The 19,225-nt window shown below is 38.9% G+C and overlaps 1 long non-coding RNA gene across 1 annotated transcript in view; it reads left to right on the forward strand.

Moving 5' to 3' along the window:
• LOC129151491 (uncharacterized) overlaps nt 1–19,225 on the forward strand; it is a 152,216-nt gene that overhangs the window by 38,147 nt on the left and 94,844 nt on the right. The window contains exon 2 of the long non-coding RNA XR_008558175.1: nt 17,966–18,063. This is a non-coding gene — a long non-coding RNA (uncharacterized LOC129151491). The remainder of the gene's footprint in view (nt 1–17,965; nt 18,064–19,225) is intronic.

Consider the following 19,225-nt stretch of genomic DNA (forward strand, 5'->3'; position numbering starts at 1 on the left):
TCTTGTTTTGGAATCATAAAAAGAGCTTGGAAATGTTCCTTCCTCTTGGATTTTTTGGAATAGTTTGAGGAGGATAGCTGTTAGTTCTTTGAATGTTTGATAAAACTTCCCTGTAAAGCTGTCCAGACTATGGCTTTTGTTTGCAGAGAGTTTTTTTGATTACTGCTTATATTTCATCAGTTGTTATAAGCCTATTCAGGTTTCCTGATTCTTCCTAATTCAGTTTTAGGAGATTGTTTTTTTTCTAGGAATTTGTCCTTTTTATCCACATTGTCCAGCTTGTTGGCATATATAGCAGTTCATAATATTTTCTTACAATCTTTTGTATTTCTTTGGTGTCAGTTGTTACTTCTCTACTTTTGTTTCTGATTTTATTTATTTGGATTTTATCTCTTTGTTTCTTTTTTTAAAAATATATTTCATTGATTTTTTACAGAGAGGAAGAGAGAGGGATAGAGAGCCAGAAAATCGATGAGAGAGAAACATTGATCAGCTGCCTCTTGCACACCCCCTACTGGGTATGTGCCCGCAACCAAGGTACATGCCTTGACTGGAATCGAACCCAGGACCCTTGAGTCCGCAGGCCGACGCTCTATCCACTGAGCCAAAGCGGTTTCGGCTATCTCTTTGTTTCTTGATGAGTCTGGCTAAAAGTGCATCAATCCTGTTTATATTTTCAAAGAACTAGCTCTTGGTTTCATTGATTTTTTTGTATTTTTAATTTTTTTAGTCTCTATGTCATTTATTTCTGCTCTAATCTTTATTATTATTTTTCCGTCTATTTACTCTTGGATTTTCTTTCTTTTTTTTTAAAAAAAATATATTTTATTGATTTTTTTACAGAGAGGAAGGGAGAGGGACAGAGAGTTAGAAACATCGATGAGAGAGAAACATCGATCAGCCGCCTCCTGCACACCTCCCACTGGGGATGTGCCCGCAACCAAGGTATATGCCCTTGACCGGAACCGGACCCGGGACCCTTCAGTCCGCAGGCCGATGCTCTATCCACTGAGCCAAACCAGTCAGGGCTACTCTTGGATTTTCTTGTTGTTCTCTTTCTAATTCTTAAATTTGTAGGGTTAAATGGTTTACTATTAACTTTTCTTGTTTTTTGAGGTAGGCCTGTAGTGCTATGAACTTCCCTCTCAGGACTTCTTTTGCTGTGTCCAAGAGGTTTTGAATTGTTGTATTTTCATTTGTTCCCAGGAAGTTTTAAAAAATATATATATTTTTATTGATTTTAGAGAGGAAATGAGAGGGAGAGAGAGATAGAAACATTAGTGATGAGAGAGAATCATTGATTGGCTGCCTTCTGCATGCCCCACACTGGGGATCGGCCTGCAACCTGGGCATGTGCCCTTGACCGGACTCAACCCTGAGACCCTTCAGTCGGAAGGCTGACACTCTATCCACTGAGCGAAACCAGCTAGGGCCCCAGGAAGTTTTTTATTTCTTTCTTAGTCTCATTGGTAACCCATTCATTGTTTTAATAACATGCTATTTAGCCTCTGTGTTTGAATGTTTTGTTTGTTTTTATTATAGTTGATTTCTGATTTCATTCCATTGTAGTCTGAGAAGATTCTTGATATAATTTCAATCTTCTTGGACTTAGAGATGTTATGTTGTAAATCAGAAGACGCCTTAATCAATAAGCCAAATTTATTTGGAGTCTTTTTCATTTCGCTAGCGCTAGCGGGCCGAGACAAACTATTGCTTCTCAAATTCTGGGGCCCCAAATAGAGGAAGTCTTTCCTATATATACCGTTTTCAGTTCTTTGTCTTCCAAATTTGGAGTGATACTTCTGGACCTTCTGAGAAAAAGTCCTATGTGCTGGGACAGAGCTGTGAGACCATATCTCAAGGCCTGGCCTGGCGCCAATATTGACAACTCTGTCTGGGACATAGTTTATGGCCTCTCTGGAATGGGAGTAGTCTTATTTTTCCCTGTTATTTAAGCAAGCAAGCGTTTACAGAAGCCGAGAAAGCAGGGTTAAAATTTCAAACAGCAGTTTTTACCCAAGATGGAGGTTACCATGCTTCAGAGAGACTTGTTTTGTATTCTAACATGTGGTCTATCTTGGAGAATAACCCCTGTGCACTTGAGAAGAATGTATATTCTGCAGCGTTGGGGTGAAATGTTCTATAAATGTCAATTAAATCCATCTGATCCAGTGTGTTATTTGGAGTCACTGTTTCCTTGTTAATTTTTTGTCTGGAAGATCTATCCAGTGAAATCAGTGGGGTGTTAGTAAAGTCCCCTACTATGACTGTATTGCAGTCTTTCTCTCCCTAAATATCCTCTAGAATTCTTTTTAGATATTTAGGTGCTCCTATATGGGTGCATATATGTTTACCAGGGTATATCCTCTTGTTGGATTAATCCCTTTTGTTGTCTCTTATGATGTATTTCAGTTTGAAGTATGTTTTGTCAGATATGAATATTGGTACTCCAGCTTTTTTTGGTTTCCATTTGCATGGAAAAAATTTTTTTCCATCCCTTCACTCTCATCCTGTGGGGATGTTTTGTTCTGAGGTGGGTCTCTTGTAGACAGCATATAGTTGGTCATGTTTTTGTATCTATTCAGCTACCCTGTGTCTTTTGATTGGAGCATTTAATTCATTCACATTTTAGGTTATTGATAGAGACTTATTTATTGCCATCTTTATTCTGTATGCCTATGATTTTCTCTCTCTATTTCTTGTTATTATTAATGCAGTCCCTTTAGCATTTCTTATAGTGGTGGTTTGGAGTTGATAAACTTCTGTAGCCTTTTTTTTTTTTCCTTTGGTCTGGGAAGCTCTTTATTTCACCATCTCTTTTGAATGATAGCCTTGCTGGATATAGTAATCTTGGTTTCAGATCCTTGCTTTTCATTACCTTGAGTACTTCATGCCATTTCCTTCTTGCCGATAGTTTCTGATAAGGAATCAGCTAACAGCCTTTTGGGAGATCCTTCATAGGTAACAAATTTATTTTCTCTTGCTGCCTTTAAGATTCTCTCTTTGTTTTTAATTTTTGGCATTTTAATTATGATGTTTCTGGGCATGGACCTGTTTGGGTTGTTCTTGCTTGGGACTCTCTGTGCTTCCTGAACTTAGTGACTGTTTCCTTCACCAGGTTAGGGAAGTTTTTGGTCATTATTTCTTCAAACACATTCTCTATCCCTTGCTCACTTTCTTCCCCTTCTGGCTCACTTATTATGCAAATATTGTTCCATTTCATGTTGTCCCACAGCTTCCTTAAGCTGTCCTCCGTTTTTTTAATTGTTGTGTTTTTTTTTTATTCTCTGATTGAGTGATTTTTTCTACTCTGTCTTCTAATTGACTGATCCAATCATTGCTTTTCCCTAATCTGCTGTGTATTTCTTCTAATGCATTCTGTATTAGTATTATGTCATTATTTATTTTTGACTATGCTTTTTTCATAGTTACTATGTCTTTTCTCATGCTATTGAGCATCTTTGCCATCATTATTCTGGACTCTATATCAGATAAATTTCTTATCTCCATTTCCTTTAGCTCTTCCGCTGGAGAATTCTCTTATCCTTTCATTTGGGTGTTGTTTTTTGGTCTCCCTATTTTGGCTGCCTGTTTGAATTTGTATCTTGTGTATTAGGTAGATCTGCTGCTAGGACTCCAAAGCTCTAGTTCAGGACACTGTCATATGCTGTTTCAGACTGACCCTGAGTACCCTGTTTGGTGCTATTAGCAACCCACCGCTTGTGGCTCCCTCTGCTGGGGCTCTGGTTGCCTTTGGAAAGGACCAAGATGTGTACCAGGGTCAGCTTTAACTAGCCTTGGGCCCAGAAGGAGATCAAAGCCTCAAAGTCTCCAGAGATCTGCCAGTCTGATTGTTATTAGCTTTGAATGGCCTCAGGCTATGGACCATAGGGTAGAGCTGTGGTTGGCAAATTGTGGCTCGAGAGCCACATGGGCTCTTTGGCCCCTTGAGTGTGGCTCTTCCACAAAATACCACGGCCTGGGCAAATCTATTTTGAAGAAGTGGCCTTAGAAGTTTAAGTTTAAAAAATTTGGCTCTCAAAAGAAATTTCAATCGTTGTACTGTTGATATTTGGCTCTGTTGACCAATGAGTTTGCCGACCACTGGGGTAGAGGAAGAATTCTTCCAACTGGGTGTGGCAACTGCCTTTCCCCCAGGCCACAACCACCTGGCTAGCAAAAGTTAGTAGGAGAAAGATGACCTCTTCAGTGTAAGGGAATGATTCAACCCCGGAAACTGAGGTGGCTGCCCTCCAAGATTCAACCCTAGAGCTCCCAACCCTAAACTCTCCTCACACAGTTCCAGTCCACTCTACCCTCCCTCTGCCAGAGCCCAAAGTGAGTGGTTGTTGACAAAATTTTTGCATTGGCCCTTTAAGTTGTTGCCTGTATTTTCTGTTGTCTGTATCTCGCAGATAGCAACCCTGCTGCTTTTCACAGTCAAGTATTATGTGGCTAACTTTCTCAGTTCTGGTTCTCAGGTCTGGGGAGCCCAGCTTGGGGTTTAGACCCCAGAATTCTCAGTGGGAACCCCCCACAGCTGAGTTATCCCTTCGGAACTTCAGCTGCTGTGTGTGGGAGCCCAGCCACCCTTTTTGCATCTCTGTACTTCCTACCAGTCTTTGTGTAGTCTTCATTTTCCATTCTTGGTTATCAGGGTTCTCTCCAGCTAATCTTCAATTGACTTTTCATGGAGCATTTTTCTGTATTTTAGTTGTATTTCTAGTTTGGTCTCAGGAGAATGTGAGTGAAGCTTCCCCTTACTCTGTTGCCATTTTTAATCTCCTAATTTAATAATTTTAAAGCTAAATTCTAATATATCTAGTCTGTTATGATTTGCTCTTAGCTTCAACCTGCCTATAGTTATTGAAAGCATGGATAGCCACCAAAAGGCAACTAATAGCTTCGGGAGCAAATTGGCCTCAGTACATTTGAAAGAGCATTACAGCTCCTGTCCTATGTCATTCATGGTCTTTGACCACAAATTCATTCAATCTTATATAATAAAAGAGTAATATGCAAATTAACTGTCACTCTGACACAAAGATGGCAACACCCATAGCCACAAGATGGTGGCACCCAGTCCTCTCAGCCCCGCTGGAGTCCTCCAGTCCCAGGAGGTGGTCGCTGAGAGCAGGGCCTGCTTGGCCGTCACCGGTGATGACCCGGGATCGGCCAAGCAGACCCCGCAGACAGCAGAGAATCATGGGGAGTGGGCCTAAGTCGTCAGTAGGACATCCCCTGAGGGCTCCCAGATTGGAGGGGGTGCAGGTCAGGCTGAGAGACCCCCCACCCACAAATTTCGTGCACTGGGCCTCTAGTATCCAGATAATTATTCATTATGTCAGTGTTGTAAATGTCTAAATTTATTACAGAGAATTTTTATAACAGTTTATTTGAGGCAAATGTATGACAATGCCGGGAAGCAAAATCTCAAATGCTTCTGCAAAATGACAGTTGAAAAGATATTTTTTTAAATTGATTTCAGAGGAAGGAAGAGGGAGAGAGAGGGGGTAGGGGGTGAATCATGGATTGGCTGCCTCCTGCATGCCCCATACTGGGGATTGAGCCCGCAAACTGGGCATGTGCCCTGACTGAGAATTGAACCGAGACCTCCTGGTTCATAGTTAGATGCTCATCCACTGAGCCAAGCTGGCTAGGCTGCAAAATGACTGTTTTGCAGTTTCTTTCATGTATTTGAAATGAAGGAGGGAACATAAGGAAGATTATGTGAAGGTGTGAGGAAGCATGGTGGGCTTTAGATTAAAGGAGAGCTAACAAGATTATGTCCTCTCTTGACGGTGGTTTCTCTTCCAAGGTGTCTGAAATAGAGGCATTTCAAAGGTGTTTTAACCTAGATGTATAGAAACAATGGACAGGACTTACTTAAGGCAAAGATCAACCTTTTACTAAAGAAGATATATATATATATATATAGGCCTGAGGCTTGACTACCCACCATGACCTTCCCAGTTAGGAATTTATGATCAGATCACCCTGTGATGTTACTTTTGGTTAGATTTATTACAGTGCTCCTTTTTTATCCACAATTTCTTCTTTTGGTCATGAATCAGTCCGAAGGATGCATTGACGACCAACCTTTTGGTTGGATAGTATGGTGTCACAGCACTAGGAAGACACATTCCTAGGAAGTCTAAGTATCACTGTTGTCTTGTTGAAACAGTGAAGCATTGGGACTGGGGCAATACTGTAACCATGAGATGTGAGTGGAGGATGAATTATCCCAAAAAGAAAAGTCAGGTAAATGGAAGGCATTCAGGTCATATAAGCCTTCACTATATGAAACTCTGGATCAATAAACAAACAAACAAACAAACAAACAAACAAACAAGCCATCTCCAGGTGGCAGTTCACGCTCTTTAAAGTCTCTGTTTCCTGGAGCTTGCTGTGAGAGGAAGCAGTTACCAATTTGGCACTTTCTTGAAGTGACTTTATCAAACTTTAGCAATAGGTAAGACATCTCTTTCAATAATGTTAGCTCATAAGTCCAGCTTAAATGTACTATGATATATGAAAGAATATAAAAACAAAAAATAAAGGGATTTTCTAGGGAGCCATAGAGAACCAAATGGCCAACTTGGGATTCCCATTGCCCTAATTATTTGTTTAATTTACAACCATTGTTTACCTATACACTATAACATAGACATTCTTCATCACTTATTTTACAATGATTTCCATGCAATTTAACATAAAAAACAAGCCTGATTAGTTTTAATTTTCTCTGTAAGGAGAGAAAAATCTTTTTGAGGTGTTCCAGGGGCATGTTTGGAACACTGCACTGTAATTCCTACATATATTGAGATTTTAACCTTTAAAACCTCAATTTCTAATGAAAACTAAAAATAAGCTATTAGCATTCTTTAGCTTGGCAAATTCATGAAGACATTTAATAACTAGAAACATAGCTTATAGATGTCAAAAATAAATTATTAATAAGGACTTACTTTTGTAACCCAGGCAAAATATGTATAGTATATTTAATATCAACAACTCAAAAGACATGTCTATTCTATTTAAACCAACAAACTTTAACTTTTATTTACTAAAGATTAATCTGAGATAATATGAGCTTAAAAAGCAATTGGGTCAGTTTCTATATTTCTGAGAAGTTTAAAATACCCAATTCTTATTTACTTGCCTTCAAATAAATAAATTAATTTTAATTAATTTTAACATTTGGAGGTAGAAATTATCTCGTATTTACAACATGCATAGATAGGCATCTACAGAGAGACACAAACCATGAGAAAAACTCAGTAGTTCATAAAAGAACAAGTGAAACCAAAATTCTTTTTTTTTTTAATTTCTTTATTGATTAAGGTATTACATATGTGTCCTTATTCCCCCATTATCCCCCACCCCCATGAATGCCCCCACCCCCCTGTTGTCTGGGTCCATTGATTAGGCTTATATGCATGCATATAAGTCCTGGTTGATCTCTCCCCCTTACCAAAATTCTTTTTGGAGGCATTTTCAATTTACCATACTTTCTGGCGTATAAGACGACTGGGCGTATAAGATTTTCCTGGGTTAAAAAGTTCTTTTATACGCTGGAAAATATGGTATATTGGACTATATTGATGGGATTAGATATAATAGATTAGATATATTGGACTACCGTATTTCCTGGCGTATAAGACGACTTTTTAACCCAGGAAAATCTTATACGCCCAGTTGTCTTATACGCCGGAAAATACGGTTATCTTGACAAGTCAAGTTCCAAATGACTTTCCCCTTTTTATATGCAGGACAGCTGTTTTTTTTTTTTTTTCTTTCAAGAAAAACAGTTTTAAATATAGTATTGTTATATGCAATAAACATTAATATTTTAATAAAAATGATTTTAAATATAATGTTACATGCAATCAACATCAATATTTTAAGAAAAAAGATTTTAAATAATATTAATAATATTAGCAAAACTATGCTAACATAGTATAATATCACAAAAGTTGTAGGAAATATTAAAAATCTGCAAATAACAGGATTACTTCCATTATATTCTAAAAATTTTTTTTCTCTAGGACAGCTGTTTTTAATACCTCAAAGAATTGGATTGTCACCTAACCAACATCATAGGCTGATCCATTTATCTATATCTTCTTTTGAAGCTTTGAGAGACCAATTAAATATGCTTTTAATTCATTCTGTTTAGTTTTAGCTGACTTTTTCTAATTGTATACACAAAAGATGAAATTAGAAGTATCAAAGGATCCTCATTTTGGCCATCTTCCTGCAGGAGTATTAATTGGTCTCTCAAAGCTTCATTTGCACTGCCATATAAATAGGTCAAAAGAGTAATCTCTGATAATCTCATATTATGGGTAACGCCCCTAATTCAGATAGTTAAGGGGAGAGTGTAAGGTGTCAGTTGCGTTTAGCTCAAAATAACCCACATACCAGAGACACATCTTGGGGTGACTTGTTCTGAATCCCTACAGGTGTCTAAAGTTAAATGCAGATTTTTTATTGTATGGGGATTAGTATCTCTTAACTCCTGTCTTGTTTAGGGGTCAACTGTATACCATCCTGAAATTAGGAAAGGGATAGTTGTTTAGGATTGGACGTGGTTCAATTCTCAGGAAGTGAGAGGAGGAAACATGGTACATAAAGGTTGCTCTGTCAAGCAGGTAAGTCTCTCAGGTGAAAAAAACTTATCTCTGGTAGTAGTTCTCTTCCTGGTACAAGTACTCTTTCTAATAAAAATTTCCTTTATAAATATAGATTTCTCCTACAAATGGGAAAATTTATACTTTTTATAAAGTTAAGGGGGAGTTAAGAGCATTTCCTGAGTCTGATGGTTTTGATTGCCTTCAGCTCAAACTAATCCACATACCAAAGTGGCATATTTTGGGTTGGCATGTTTTGAAACTCTTTAATAGTAATAATAGCCATTTCCTTATTGCAAAATTAACTTTACCTCTCAGCATATACGTTCTACATACCTATCTAATCTAATAATAGACAAATATGCAAATTGACCATACCTCCGACACACCCACAAGCCACGCCCACAAGCCACGCCCACCATCCAATCAGAGTGAGTATGCAAATTAACCCAAACCAAGATGGCTACAGCCACAGAGAGCAAGGTTTCCTAGGTAACAGAGGAGGCCAAGCTTTCTGCCTGCCATTTCCAGGCCTAAGCCTCCACTCAAGCTACAAAGTTTCAATTATAGAAGGTAAACAAATTCAAACAAATGGCGGCAGAATAGAGCTTGAGAGAGCAGGCCAGGGTTGCCGCCGGCAACAGGGGAAGCAAAGCTTTCCACACACCCTGGCCGGGCTCACCTGCTTAAGGCAACAAAGTTTCAATTATAACCCCAACACAATGGCTTCGGCCTCGGAGGGAGCCCCAGGCTTGGCTTGGCTCCGCTCCAGGCTACAAAGTTTCAATTGTAGAAGGAAAATAAATTCCAGATACCAGGGCCTCCACTTGCGTTGCCAGGGGGCGTGGCCTGCCTGCAAACCACCACAGGCCCCTCGCTCAGGCCGCCCCACACCCCAAGGGAAACCCCACCTGATCTGGGACGCCCTTCAGGGCAAACCAGCTGGCCCCCACCCCTGTACCAGGCCTCTATCCTATCTAATAAAAGAATAATATGCAGATTGATCATCACTGCAACACACAATATAGCTGCCCCCATGTGGTCAAAGATCCTGCCCCCATGTGGACACAAGATGGCTACCACAAGATGGCCAGCAGGAGAGGGCAGTTGGGAGGCACCCAGCCTGCAAGGGAGGGCAGTTGTGAGGGATCAGCCCTGCAAGGGAGGGCAGTTGAGAGGGACCAGGCCTGCAAGAAAGAGCAGTTGGAGGTGATCAACCCTCCAGGAGAGGGCAGTTAGGAGTGACCAGGCCGGCAGAGGAGGGAAGTTGGGGGCAAACAGGCTGGCAGGGGAGCTGTTAGGCATCAATCAGGCTGGCAGCGGAGTGGTTAGGGGGTGATCAGGCTGGCAGGCAGAAGCGGTTAGGGCCAATCAGGAAGGCAGGCAGGCAAGCAGTTGGGAGCCAGCAGTCCTGGATTGTGAGAGGGATGTCCGACTGCCCGTTTAGGCCCGATCCCACTGGGATCGGGCCTAAACGGGCAGTCGGACATCCCTCAAGGGGTCTCATATTGGAGAGGGTACAGGCTGGGCTGAGGGAGAACCCCCCTCCGTGCACGAATTTCGTGCACCGGGCCTCTAGTATATATATAAAAGCCAAGTGACTGGAACGGCGGAATGACCCAAACAACCAGAACAATGGGTCGCTATGAAGTGCACTGCGACGGCCTATTGGCCAGATGGAGACCCAGATTGGCCCTCCCAAACCTCCCACGGCCCCTCCTCCTGGCTGGCCCGGGCCCCAATCGCCCCCCCTCTCCCTCCCGAACCCTGATCGGGGATGGGCAGACCAGCCAACCTCCTGCAACCCCTCCCCCAAGGCAGGCCCTGCCCCCGATTGGCCCCCCACCCCAATCAGGGCCGGGGCTGGTGGTCAACCTCCCACAGCCCCTCCCTCCTGCTGGCCCGGCCCTGATCAGCCCCCATCGGGGCGGGCTGGCTGGATGCCACTCATGCATAAATTCGTGCACTGGGCCTCTAGTATTAAAGAAATAGATATAACACTTTAAGAATCATAGAAGAAACTGATAATATTTTAATAATCCTGGGGACAGAGAAATCTTTTGAAGTATGACACAAAACCCAGAATAAAAAAAAAAAAGATTGAGAGATTTAATTAGGTAAAAGCAAAACACTGCACTATGACAAAAGATATTAGAATAAACATTATTAAAAAGCAATAATCAAGCAGAAAGTATTTACAACATGTAAAAAAATCAGAAAATAATTGCTTTCCATCACACTAATTAAATTATGAGAGAGATAATAGTTCTTAATCACTTAGAGGGTGTGTCTATCTATAATTTATCTCAATATCTTCATTTTTCCTTATTTAGTAACTTAATTTGTATCCATTTCCAAATTCTTAAGTAGGCTACTAGAATGTAATAGCTATTGCCCATAGAGTTCCACTGTGTTGAATGGGGCATGCAAGTTGCAGTTGTTACAATGGCATTGCTTTGGAGGAAGTAAGCTGAACATTTTCTCAGTGACCCTCCTCCATACTTCCTCCACTCTGTGACACCAGCTCCTTTAAACATTGGACAAATATTTATGAAGTGGAGCCAAATTATTAGCCTACATGGTTTTCTGGTGTCTCTTGATTTAGTACTGCTTACCTCTCTTAGGTTCAGTTTTATCAAAACCTTTCTTCTTTTTCTTCTTTTTCAAGCAGATGGAAAAACATGTCATAATATGAAACCAGTAAATGTGTGAAAACTCCATGACTAATTTTCTCAAATAAGCAGCTTTAACAATAAATATATATGTCATCCCTCTTGTCAATAGATATTTTCATAAAGGAACAGGAAACTGAGTTGGACCTGTAATCAAATGTACTAACTCCCCTCTCTGATACCTTTAAATAGTACTTTAACTTACAGAGATTACCAGATAAAAATAATTTTAAGAGTAGTTTCTTATTTGTAGATTTTTGTAAAAGTCTTTTTTTTTATTACAGCAAACATTAAAATTTATTAAACAGCCCTAACCGGTTTGGCTCAGTGGATAGAGTGTCGGCCTGCCGACTGAAAGGTCCCAGGTTCGATTCCTGTCAAGGGCATGTACCTTGCTTGCGGCCACATCCCCAATAGGGGGTGTGCAGGAGGCAGCTGATCGATGTTTCTCTCTCATCGATGTTTCTAATTCTCTATCCCTCTCTCTTCCTCTCTGTAAAAAATCAATAAAATATATTTTAAAAATTTATTAAACAATTAAAATGAATTAAAATTATTTTGTTTGAGCTTATTTGAAATAATTTTTTCAAATAAAATGTTAAAATTTTTACATTTGTAATGTTAATTGAAAAACAATGAGATTGATTTAATAAAATTAAAATGCATTATAAAACACAGTATTTTAACATTTTCTTAAGTTTATGGCATAGTAATAAATTCTTGTGATTTAAAAGTAGAAAACACAATGTGGAAAGAAGAAAAAATTCATTTAAAGTCTCACAACTGTTAATATTTTATTTTCTTTCACTCATTTTCTCTGCAGAGGGTCCTCTTCTTTATCCTTCATGATTTTTACATTGCATATACAATGTGAACTCTTTACTTTTCATCTTCTATATATATAAAAGGCTAAGTGTCTGCCCATCTGGCCAGTAGCTATGATGTGCACTGACCACCAGGGGGCAGATGCTCAATGCAGGAGCTGCCATGATGCACACTGGCCATTTAAAAATAAACGGCACCATGGACCTGGTGCTGACAAACCAACACTTGGCTTCCTCCAAGTGGGACACAGGCTCTGCCACCACTCCGAAGCGACGCTCCACAAAATCGCAGCCAATGCTGCAAAGACCCCATGGTGCAAAATGCGGCCCACAGACCAGTCCACAAACAGTGTCTGTGGGCACCGGGTAATAATGTCTTGTAGCAACTCCTGGCTTCTTCTCCCTAGCGACCAACCTCCTTGGAGTTTCTTCAGCCCAGGAACACGACTTGCTTTATAGCCAGGTGCAAACATTTTACAGGTCAACCAAATGTTTGTGAAGTGTTTTCAAATGCCTTATCTCATTTGATCCTCACAGAAGTCTTGGAGTAGGTAGATAGGAGACTGTAGAATCCTATTTTCTTTTCATTAGCCAGAAAACAGAGATTTAGAAAGTTTAGAAACTTGAACCAACTGAAAAGAAGTAAGAAATGGTTGGAAACTTGAAAATGACTTCAGGTTTTCTCTCTGCGCAGCATATAGTCAAACACTGCTAACAGTTAAATATTTTACCCTTTGTTCTCCCTGTGTGATCTACAATGATAATCTGCTTTGTGTTGATATTTACTGCTGTGTTGCTGACAATTATCTGAAAGAGAAGTTGGGGTGCTTCACTGGGCTGGAAAAAGTTTAGCTAAATCAGAAAGCAGGTCTAATTATGAAAGTTTATTCTATACATATAAAAGGTTAAGTTGACTCACACGATACATATAAAGCTCTCGCTGGCACAAATCGCACGTGTGTGTTTTGATCTGTCATTGTTAATCATGAATTTGATTGACACTTGTATTATAGAGAAAGGGCAAATAGCGATATTAAAATATTTCTTCTAATTAATTTCCTTTCAATGTGCACAAATTTGTGTACCAGGACACTAGTATGATGTAAAATAATGCATTTTAACAGACTTTTAATTCCATGAAAAGGATCATTCATCTAAAGAATGCACATTTAAGATGTGGCCCCTCTAATAGTCAGAAATAACATGTGCTAAAATAGATGTGTTTATAAATGAGTCCTTGTTTAGAACAGAACCTTTTTCGAATTTAGTGAAGACATTTGGATATCATTACTCATTTCAGCTCTCTTCCCAATGGCAAAGAGAATGGCTTTTGGCAGCTCAGTTTGTAATATACTGCCAATCACCAGAGGCAATGCCTGACAATTAGAAAATCTCATTGCTTTTGACTCAGAAAAGGAAAGGGATACTTCCCGGTTTATAAATATTTGGCTTATTATTGCATGGGAAACAGAAAACAGACTTTGTGAGGAGATATTATTTATGTCAAATATATTCTTAGGTTGGTGAACAGACATCTTCTGTCTATAGATCAGTGATAGTTACAGCAGACATCTCTTAGGTACAGGCGGCTGTTAAGGTCATTGTATCTACAACTAATTCAAGCATTGACTTGGGCATTTAACATTTGTTCTGAACCTTAGTCCAGAGAGGAGTCACTCACTCCATCCTGCATTTCCCTTCAAAGAAGTCTAGCCTCCCTGGAGAAAGCCTGCTATGGAAGGTGTGGCCTTCTCAAACATCAGGGCAAGGAGACTGCTTTGTGCAGCCATGATCATTGATGCACAACAAATAAAATTAATGCAACTAACCCAAATTATTACTTATTTCTGGCACTGCAATTCCATTCCCAGAAGTAGAGACCCTGACTCTGTGAAGAATGACAAGTACACCATTTCAAAGCAAAACTCACAATGTACACAAAGCACTGCTTTAGTTAAAAGATGGCAGCTGCAGAGGGGAATGGTAGCTGGTTGCCATGGTTACCAAGGCTCTGATTCAGCTCCCATATGCCACCTGGTGTTCTCAGCCTGAAAAAGCAGTTCTGTGGTGTCCTAGTTTGGAGATGGAGTTTTGACCATAGTTCCCCAGGGGAACAGTACTGGCCTTAGGTGTGAGGCAATATTTTTGCTATTTTACCTGGTGATAGAAAGAAGATTATGGAGCTACAGCCTTATCAGTTGGGGAAAGGAAACAGATACCCCTCTCCCCTTTTAAAAATTATTTTTCCCCATAGAAACACTGCTATATGAGCATTCATTCTCAAAGGTCATTCTTGATCCTGTTTTCAGGTCAAATTTGCTACCCAAATATGTTAGGTCATGCAATATTACAATAGCAGCAAACTCAAAATGTTGGGTACAATGATTCAGAATATTATATTATACCAATTCTTAGGCATCCAGAATCGTCAATATCCTTATCTCCTTCTAAAAGTGCTATATGGGCCCAGCTGGCATGGCTCAGTGGTTGAACATTGACCTATAAACTGAGAGGTCATGGTTCAATTTCCAGTCAGGGTACATGCCCGGGTTGTGAATTTGATCCCCAGTGTGGGGCATGCAGGAGGCAGCCAATCAATGATTCTCTTTCATCTTGATGTCTCTCTCTCTCCCTCTCCCTTCCTTTCCTTGAAATCAGAAAATATGTTTGAAAAAAAATAAATAAAAGTGCTATATGGCAAGTAACAGCGGTATGACTTTATTTTAATGTTGAATTGTGTCCAGATTTAAATATGTATTACAAATCTATAATAATTTTTGTACTGTTCCACAATGGAAGATAGAGATTCTGGGTACTTGCCTTGGGATTCCTTGAGCATGTTCATAGTCATTTGGTTGTTGTCATTATGCAGAAGTTAATAAAAATACACTATTCCATATGTGATGTCATATAAAAATTTTAACCCTTAATATACTTTTAGGAACTTCATGTTTGGTTTTTATATGTATGGTAAAGATACTAATAAGGTTTAGATATTGTTAGTGATTCAACTTTGAAATAAACACTTCATGTTACCTTCTCTCCATTTTTGAGAGATATTATAGTGATGACTGATTTCATACTAATGATTTCGGCATTCAAAATTATGGTATATGTTATTTTGCTGTCATTTTTAACAGTGCTTAGAAAACATCCACAAAAAATAAACAAGGTGTTAAAAATATAAGAAAAATAATTGTTACTCTTTACAACGATTCCTGTATTGTGTCAGGAGTTTTAATTTTGTGCAATTAAAAATAAATCTGATCTATATAAATCTGATTTCTATTACAGGATTGGGTAAAATAGGTTTATAGTTTTGAGTACACAGAACAGAGTTTATTCTTGTATTCTTATTTATTAATCATTGTATTATTTTTCATACAAACCACTGTAAATGTACTTTTGTCTCACTGTATTTAGTATTTTTAATTTTGGGGTTCATCAAAACAGCTTCATTGTCCAAATAATTGATTTTATAGTAAGTAAATGTTAAAAATTTGAATTTTTAAATTAAATTATGTCAATTGATATTTCTCTTATAGATTGGGGTCCCAAATGCAATTTTTTTTTTTGCCAATTGAGTTCTGTTGCTTAAAACAAGTCTAGAATCACTAGATTTAAGTCGGGGCCCTAGTCAAATACCTTTTTGAAAAGAATTGACACAGTCTTAGCGGACAAATAATTTGAGGGAATTTTAGGTAATTTAGCCTCCCTTCTGATCCAGGTAGAAGTATCAGTAGTTTTAATCACCCCAAAAGAAACTCCACTAACAGTCACTTCCCATTTCTGGATCTACCAACCCTAGGCAACCACCAATGTACTTTCTGTCTTTGGCATTTGCTATTAAGGACATTTTAAATAAATGGAATCATATAATATATGGTCTTTTGGGGGTAGCTCCAAGCATAATGTTTTTTAAAAATATATTTTTATTGATTTCATAGAGAAGGGGATAGGGAGAGAGATAAAAACATTAATGATGAGAGAGAATCATTGATTGGCTGCCTCCTGCATGACCCCCACTGGAGATGGAGCCTGCATCTCGGGCATCTGCCCTGACCAGGAATGGATCCGTGACCTCCTGATTCATAGGTTGATGCACAACCCCTGAGCCGTGCCGGCTTGGCTAAGCATAATGCTTTTAGGTTTGTTCCACGTCGTAGCATGAATCAGTACTTTATTTCTTTTTTATGGCTGATTAATATTCCCTTGTTTGGATATATCAGTGATGTACCATTCTTTGATGATGGATACTCAGGATGTATGATGGTCAGTTGTGTGAGGTTTCTCTGGAGGAGAAGAAATTCAGCCTGGGACTGCAGCATTGGTTCCCGCCAGGGAGCTCCAGCCTTTCCTCCTATGGCCTCTCCTATGACTTTTTTACTTTGCAAGCCAGCCCCATGATCAAGTAAGCCAATTCCTAGCAATAAATCTTGTCATAAACATACATACCTACATACTGGTTCAGTTTCTCCGGTAGAATTGTAAGTTATACAGATTCCCCCCACTTTCTGGCTACTCTAATGGTTGCCAAGAGCATTCATGTGAGTTTTTGTGGACACCCATTTTCATTTCTCTTGTGAATAGAATTGCTGGGTAGTATAGTAAACCTGTGTTTAATATTTTGAAGAGCTGCCAAACTGTTTCCAAAACAGCTACATTTTTATTCTATCAGTACAGAGCAGGCGTCCTCAAACTACGGCCCACGGGCCACATGCGGGTGTTTTTGACGTTTTGTTTTTTTTACTTCAAAATAAGATATGTGCAGTGTGCATAGGAATTTGTTCATAGTTTTTTTTAAACTATAGTCTGGCCCTCCAACCGTCTGAGGGACAGTGAACTGGCCCCCTGTTTAAAAAGTTTGAGGAGCCCTGGTATAGAGGGTTCTCATTGCTCCACATCTTCACCAATGTATTCTTTTCTAGTTGATACTCATTCTAGTGGTTATGAATTGGTGCCCCATTGTGGGTTTCATTCGCATTTCACTGATAACTAATGGATGTTGAGCATCTTTTTATGTGCTTATGGGCCATTTGTATATCCTCTATGGAGAACTGTCTACTCATATTGTTACAGAAGACCGGAGAAAAACCAAGCAACGCCCAGAGAAATGGAGTTACACTGTTTATTACTCCAGCAGGCTCAGAGAGAGATTTCAAATTCTAAGCAAAGCAACAAGCAGGAGTTTTCTTTTTATTAAAGAGCCCCATGTGTGCTTATCTTGCTGAAAGCCTGTGGCCTTGAGCACAACATAGTTCTATTCAGTTAAAAGAATACATCTGGCATGAGAGTATGGGAGTATCAGTCCCTCGCTTACAAGGTCAGACAGCTAAGTTTATCTTCCCTGTTATTCAAACGGGCTAAAAACCAAAGTTAATTTATAGAATAAGGGACCTTCTGAAAATAGTAGAGTTGATGAACAGAACAAGGGACTATCTAAAAAGCAGAGAATTTCAAATAGCCGTTTTACAAAATAGAGGTTACTATACTTTAGGTTAACAACACAGTTATACAGTTTGGTTCTACTTCTCTGGGAAGGCTCTAAATGTTGGGAGAGTTCAACTTAAAGTGTTATAGGAAGGATTAGCCTTTTAGACTTCTCAATATTATTTACCCTTTTTTAAAAAATTGGATTTTTGTCTTTTTATTAACTACTAATGGTTCTTTATATGTTCTAGATATGAGTCCCTTTTCAGATATATAGTTTGTAAATTTTTTCATCCATTCTGTGGGTTAGCTTTTCACTTTCTTGATGATATCCTATAAAGCATAAAGTTCATTATTTTGACGATGTTTAACTTATTAATATTTCCTTTCATTGCTTGTGCTGTAGGTTTCATATCTAAGAAATCATTGCCTTTCCTGATTGGCCTGCCTGATGGATTTTGGACTTACCTAGCCAGCCTCCACAAGCCAGCTCCCTGATACAAGGTAATACAAGATTTATACCTGTGTTTTCTTCTGTGTGTTTAATAGTTTTGGCTCTTACATTTAGGTCTTTGATATGTGTTTATTTAATTTTTATATATGACATGAAGTAGAGGTCCAGCTTCATTCTTTTGCATGTGGATATTCAGTTGTCTCAGCACTATTTGTTGAACCAAGTTTTTTCACCATTGAATTGATATTGTGTAGAAAATCAATGGGCCATAGATGTATGAAATTTTTTCTGGACTGTCAATTCTATCCCATTGATCTGTGTATGTATCTTTTTGTTGGAACACATTATCTTGGTTATTGTAGCTTTGTAGTAAGTTTTGAAGTCAGGAATTGTGAGTCCTCCAACTTCGTTCTTTTTCAAGATTATTTTGGCTATTCTGGGTCTCTTGATTTAGAATCAGCTTGTCAATTTCTTAAAAAAAGCTGTGCAACACATTTTTTAAACAGAGATTTACTGAGGCTCCTTACATTTTAACTTTTTGACTTGGTTTAACACCTCTGGGAAGGTATTTTGTAGAAAAACATGAGTGGATAGAGATATACTGGAAGTCTTTGCATGGTTCTGAAATGCACAAATTTCAGTGACCATTATTTAGTTACCACCAGTCCCCAACAACATGGTCCAAATTTCAGTTACTAACTGATTAATTTCAAAAAGTACAAACTTCGCTGCTAGTTCTTCAGTCTCCGAATCACTACTTAGGTAACAAATGTACACCAAAATCAATGATCAGTCATTTTCAATGCCAGTTACTGATTGGTCACTGTGAATCTGTTTTTCCCATCACACACAGCAGAACATGCAGTTGCAATGTTTTCTTGCCTTCCAGTGATAAACCCATACAACATTTTATAGAATTTAATAATTAAAATAGGGAATTGACCAACAAAGATGAGTAGAGAACAACAACAGCAAAAAATGACTATGCTAGAAATGAAATTTGAATCAAACATAAATGGAGTAATAAAAGAGATCACTAGCCAGGGAATGTTGACAGTTACCATTAGAGAGCCTCTTGATATGCAGCCAGAAGAACTTAGTGAAGGCAAATTTATGCATAAACAAGGACTGTGGTTGTGAGGAAAAGGGTGATGTCCCAGAGGAAATGACAAAAAGTCACATGAAAGGAACTTTCAGATATTTCATGACTTT

The sequence above is a fragment of the Eptesicus fuscus genome, chromosome 14 (genome assembly GCF_027574615.1).
Source record: "Eptesicus fuscus isolate TK198812 chromosome 14, DD_ASM_mEF_20220401, whole genome shotgun sequence".
In the NCBI taxonomy this organism is placed as follows: Eukaryota; Metazoa; Chordata; class Mammalia; order Chiroptera; family Vespertilionidae; genus Eptesicus; species Eptesicus fuscus.